Source organism: Panthera uncia, chromosome B4 (genome assembly GCF_023721935.1).
Source record: "Panthera uncia isolate 11264 chromosome B4, Puncia_PCG_1.0, whole genome shotgun sequence".
In the NCBI taxonomy this organism is placed as follows: Eukaryota; Metazoa; Chordata; class Mammalia; order Carnivora; family Felidae; genus Panthera; species Panthera uncia.
The window spans coordinates 13248407-13254406 of record NC_064809.1 but is presented as its reverse complement, the minus strand read 5'-3'; the positions used below and the strand labels follow the sequence as shown (position 1 = coordinate 13254406).

Below are 6000 nucleotides of genomic sequence, written 5' to 3'. Positions count from 1 at the left end.
CCATTTGTTAGCAGGGTCTTCCATGACTTCGAACACCTTGTTAGCTATCCATTCAAACCTGTTGCTTTGTTTGGATGATTCATTTATTGTACTTATTTTGCCCAGCAATTTACTGAAAACTTTACTACTAGTCTTTTATAATATTTACAAATTTATTTACAAATTTAGAGAAAATAAAGTGATTAGATTTCTCTTTCTAAGGCTTAATATCTCTCAAATCCTGATTTGGGGAGGTGGATTTCGTCCAACCACTTAACATTCTTTGAGGATCTATGACAGAAGGTTGATCACATATGGGTTAGACATGGACACACATACATGTTTATATATTAAATGTACATATAATATTGTGTATATACATAAACAAACCATGTATTTCTTTGTTCCTTAAGAACAAATGCACTTTTTGTGGGACCGGTGGTCATAATTATTTTTTTTTAAGTTTATTCATTTTGAGATAGAAGGAGAGAGCAGCATGAGCAGGACTGGGGCAGAGAGAGAGAGGGAGAGACAGACTCCGAAGCAGGCTCTGTGCTGTCAGCACATGGAGCCCCAAACGGGGCTCAAACTCACCAATCATGGGCCAAAATCAAGAGTCAGATGCTTAGCCCACTGAGCCACCCAGGTGTCCCTCTTGCATTTACTTACCAGTGTATTCTTTATTCTTCATTTGAAAAGAAGAATTAGAAGAGTTTTTATTTCTGCCAATTTTTTTGTCGTGGACCTCTAAGAGTCGGCTTTAAAACACTGCTGAAGGTATGACAGTTTTAAATTCTGTTTCTTTTGCTAAGAGGTACATTTGAGTGTGTTTACCTACTTCCTTACACCTTTTCGGCCCTCCCTCATTAATGTGAATCTCCAAACACCGCCAGAGGGACAAGTCTGCAATGGGCTAGTGTTACTGAAGGTCACCGCTATGGCACCACACAATTCCCTCTTCTCTCACACACTGTGTTAGGAATAATAATAATTTAAGTAATTCCTTGCCTGGGATCAGCCACACTGTTAGGTCTCCCCTTCCTGACGCATAGCCCGAGCTGATGGACTGGAAGGCTTTTGCTGTCTTCTCTTTCTCTGTTCCCACATTCGCTGATCCTGGGAGAGTCCGAAAATACGATTGGGCTGTCCTTACCACTTACAATGGAGGGCTTGGCCTGGCCCCAGGGTTTTTAAAAACAAGTCTGTTAGAATCGAAAGAGATTAACGAGATGTCAGGAAACATGAGGTTAAACTAGGACATTAAAGAATTTTTTTTTAATTTTTAAAAGTTTTTTTTTGGGGGCGCCTGGGTGGCGCAGTCGGTTAAGCGTCCGACTTCAGCCAGGTCACGATCTCGCGGTCCGTGAGTTCGAGCCCCGCGTCAGGCTCTGGGCTGACGGCTCGGAGCCTGGAGCCTGTTTCCGATTCTGTGTCTCCCTCTCTCTCTGCCCCTCCCCCGTTCATGCTCTGTCTCTCTCTGTCCCAAAAATAAATAAAAGTTTTTTAATTCTTTTTTTAATGTTTATTTTTGAGAGCGAGACACAAAGTACGAGTGGGGAAGGGGCAGAGAGAGAGAGAGAGGGAGACACAGAATCCGAAGCAGGCTCCAGGCTCTGAGCTGTCAGCACAGAGCCCCGGTGGGGGCGGGGGGGGGGGGGGGGGGGGGGGGAGGGGGGCTCGAACCCACGAACTGTGAGATCATGACCTGAGGCGACGTCTTCGGACGCTTAACGACTGAGCCACCCAGGTGTCCCAAGAATGTTTTAATACCACTCAGATGAGATGAATTCAGTGCTTACCTCCAGAAGAAATGAGCAGCAGAGGGCACTTTTCCAGGGCAAGTATGACTGAGTCCCACTTCCGGTTCCAGCCTCGCAAGGACACGAGGCGCTCCCTGGCTTACAGCATGCGGAGAGGCCACGTCAGGAAGGAGGGGAGATGTGGATGCCGGTACGTACGTAATCGCGTGCATGCGCGTAAGTACGTAAGCGCGTGCGTGCGTGTGCACGTCCGCGTGCATAGGCGCCTGCGCCGCACGCGTCTGTCACTGTCTGATGGGTTCGTGACCGCCAGGTGAAGGTTATTAGTGAGCACGGCTAAACTTCTGTGCCAGTTCCCAGCGCCATTTGTTTCCGGCCTGCTTGTAGCATCCAAGTGACCGGCTGGGCCGAGAGTTCATCCAGGGCTGGTGCGATTTCAGGTAACTTCTGCTGTCAGAGCTGCCAGTGGCAAGTGGAGGTTATTTAGTCTGTTTCGACATCTGGGAAGGAGAGTGTCATTGTTGTTTATGGCAGGAAATGGATGCCCTGGGAGCTGCAGCAGATTGTGCTTCATGGATCCAGGTCAGGATACAGAGATAAGCCCAGGCTGGGTTTTTTTTGTTGTTGTTTTTTTGTTTTTTTGTTTTTTTTATCTGCCACCCCCTTCTTCACCCTCATTTTTATTGTCATTTTAGAATAAGGACGTTCATCTTTTTATTGGATCTCGTCTGATGTCGGCACCAATTACTCTCCCTACGTTAAATTCTCTGCAGACACTGAAATGCCCCCAAGGCTTCCATATGGAAGTAAGCCATCCAGTCAATTTTTCTGGAGTTCTGAAAGTTACAAGTCAGGGAGCCAGGCCCCTTTATCTCGCAAGGTGCCCTGGGGGATGCCAGGCTTAATGGCCATTCATTGTGATGGTGCTTCCCTCCAGCTTCATAACTTGCCCAAAGAAATGGCTCACCTTCAAAGAATAGCCTTTCCACTGGGGATTATTTCTTGACTCTTGATTTTCTCCTAGATTTTGCATGACCTCATTTAGTTAGCCCCTGCATCACAGTTGTCATTACTGCCCCCCTTTTTTTTTTAATGGACTCTTCCCTGTCCTCCCCGCTTACAGGCTTTCCCCATGTTAACCCAGTCTGCACACAGTTTGCAGACTTAATCTTCAGGATGGGCGATATTTTAGTTCCAAAGTGGCCTTCCCACGCCTTGAGAATTAAATCAAAAGCCTTAGGAGGTGCTCATGCTTAGGAGGTACAAAAGCCTTAGGAGGTACAAATGCTCTGTGAGTAGAACCCATGTCTTATTATTCTCGTCACACACCATACATTCCCTGCTTTTCCTCATGTTGTCCCTTGACTCTACGACCTACCCACTCTACCTGATCACAGTATGCCCGGTATCCATGCTTCAACGCAAACCTATTTCTGTCACCAAGATTTTCCGAATCTCCCCCAAAATTACGGTTGTATCCTTTTCAAAACCTCCACAGCATGTGTTCATGCCACTTTTGCAGTGGTCACATCTGCTTTGTATTAGAGTTATTTGCATTTACGACTTAGCCTCAAAGAGGGCAGGGCAATGCTTTCTAATCTGTAATTCCCTGAAAGCTGGGGTACTAGTTTATACACGATATACTGGAGCACATAGCCAGACTATAGTGAGATAAACCCCAGAGTGGAAAGCAGACAGATCTGGAGTTGAGTATTAGCTCTATGATCTTGGTCAATCACATAATAACCTTTTGGAGCCCTAGCATGTCCAAGTGGTAAGTGAGTATGATAGTGTTTTCCTCCAAGGGCTGTTTCACAGCTCATGCGAGATAACGTATGTGAACTATCTTTTATAATTGTTAAGTATGATAGACGTGTGAGTGTAAGCGGTAACTATTTGGTGAATAGTTTCCAATATTCTCCAATAGCCCTCCAGGTATTGCATTTTAGTTCCACCTACACTTGACGTTATCCCTTCTTTCTCCTTTTACTCAAATAACTCGTTCGATTGGGCGTTTGATTGCTAAATTAAAAAGACACAGGGAACTGCCCACAGTGGGTTTCTGCCTCTCTCTTGGCAAATCCACCATGATCGAAATTGGCTTAGGAGTATTACTATAGGAATGATATGTTTTTATGGATTTTAAAAATACTGTGAACATTATTATTATTATTATTATTTAAATGTTTATTTCTTTTGAGAGAGTGAATGCATATGCATAAGCATGTGTGAGTGGGGGAGGGGCAGAGAGAGGGAGAGAGAGAGAGAGAGAGAGAGAGAGAGAGAGAGAATAAGCAGGCTCCATGCTCAGCACAGAGCCCAATGTGGGGTTGATCTCATAACTCTGAGATTATGACCTGAGCCGAAATCAAGAGTCAGATGCTTAACCGACTGAGCCACCCAAGTGCCCCACTATGGACATTATTTTTAATCTTGGTATTTGTGTTTCAAGACCAGAAGTTGAACTGGGACTGGGCCAATGTGTGGCAATTGGCCCCATGGCGATAAAGGCACAAAACCGTAGAAATAGTCTGGATGAAAGTACATTGAGATGGATGTCACAAACTCTATGCTCAAACAGTAGTTGCTCACACTGAAGCCCACAGGCAACCATTTTGCAGAAGGATAATATAGCTTTCAAGGACACCCTTATATGTTACCCTAGAAGTAGAGGCATTGGAAAGTGGCTATTTTTATTTGCCCCTCCTCCGTTCCTCTAAAGCTGTCATAAGAGGGAGAAAAACAGATTCTGTAACACAGTACTTTATAAATTTTTGGCACACAGATTTGAATTTGGCTTATGATTAATTGTTGTGCAGGCATCGCAGACTTTCCAATTCCACAAATGCAAACCCCTGTGTTATTTAAAAAACCCAGGACTCTTGCCCTGGAAATGATTCCAGATTCCAGCCATGGCAAATCTTAAGGAACTTCCCAGTGTCATTTCTGGGACTGAGGTGGGCTTGGAGGAGGCAGGGTTGGGGGTCTAGGATGAGGACAAGGAGGAAAGGAGAAGTTACAAGAAGATGAAGGAGCGGAGGGACCAGGGGAGCCTTTTCTAGTTTGTCCATTAAGTGGCTGAGGTATTATATCCTTTCTGTCTATACCCTCAGTAGAGGCCTAAGGATGGGATCAGCTCCCTTTCTAGGCTTTGGGCCAAATACCATGCACTTTGGTGGCTTATTTTTTCTTTGTACCTCCCCACCCCCCGTATCCCTCTAAACTGATAATTTATCAGACATTATCTGAATAAAATTGCTAGGACTTGTTGAGGAGTGGGGATTGGAGACATAGCTGACTTGAGGCAAGAGCAAACAAGACAGAGAGGAGCAGACTGTGACAGTCTTCAGGGACACTGAAGAAACATATCACTGGATCCAGTCATGATGCCCCTGGTTACACCTGACAGGCCCTTGGGATTGGGGTCCCCCCATCCCACCCTTGTCTGTGAAATCTGCTCATGAAGTGGCAAGTACAATCCCCATTCAGAACCCACTGCTGAATCCAGGACGGACACCTTTCTGATGTTTGTTAATAGGGCACTGGGGCCACTAGATATTTTCTTCTAGCAAATGCAACAAACAGACAAAGAGTGATTAGTAGTTAGAATTCCACTTGATAAAAGACTTGAGTCACCAGGCCATCAGCTCTCTATCATTTGGTTTACCTTGGCTGGGTTGAGTTGCTAGACTTCTTCAAAACAATAGAAATCTTTGGGGAAACTGACTATATCATTGTGAGTTTTGGATGGCTCTTCATAGCCCCGGTGTGCTCAATGATCTCTCCAGGTTGTTTCTGGCTCCAAGATCTATAACTTTATGAACGATTTCTGCTTGTTATTGCTCATAAAAGTCACTGGCCACATGTTTTCTTCTCACTTGGCACATAAAGGATCAGAGAGGTTAATTGAATAACCTAGGCATACGCAGCAAGACAGCACTTATTCTGAAGCTAGACCTGGGGTATTTGAAGCTCAGGATCCCACTGCCTCACTTTCTTTTATCAATCACTTATATATAGCAAAAATAGAGTGACAATTTATCATCTAAAACAACACTTCTGAGAATGAAAGAAGACAGCATTAATAATCATTCTGGGACAATGGGCATAAACCGTGGTATATGGGTACTTAAACCATGGTATATGGGTACTTAAAGGGAAGGGAAGGTAGGCTTTTATAAGAGCATCAACAGGTCTTAAATTTGAATTCTTCAAAATTTATGGATTACTTTAAATTTATAACCGTTTGTATTACTTGCCA

General features: G+C 44.4%; 1 protein-coding gene across 1 annotated transcript in view; it reads left to right on the top strand.

The window, feature by feature from the left end:
• Positions 1 to 1799: 1799 nt before the first annotated feature.
• FAM107B (family with sequence similarity 107 member B) overlaps positions 1800 to 6000 on the top strand; it is a 160005-nt gene continuing 155804 nt past the window's right edge. The window contains exon 1 of the mRNA XM_049624626.1: positions 1800 to 1816. The gene's annotated coding sequence lies outside the window, so the exon portion shown is untranslated. The remainder of the gene's footprint in view (positions 1817 to 6000) is intronic.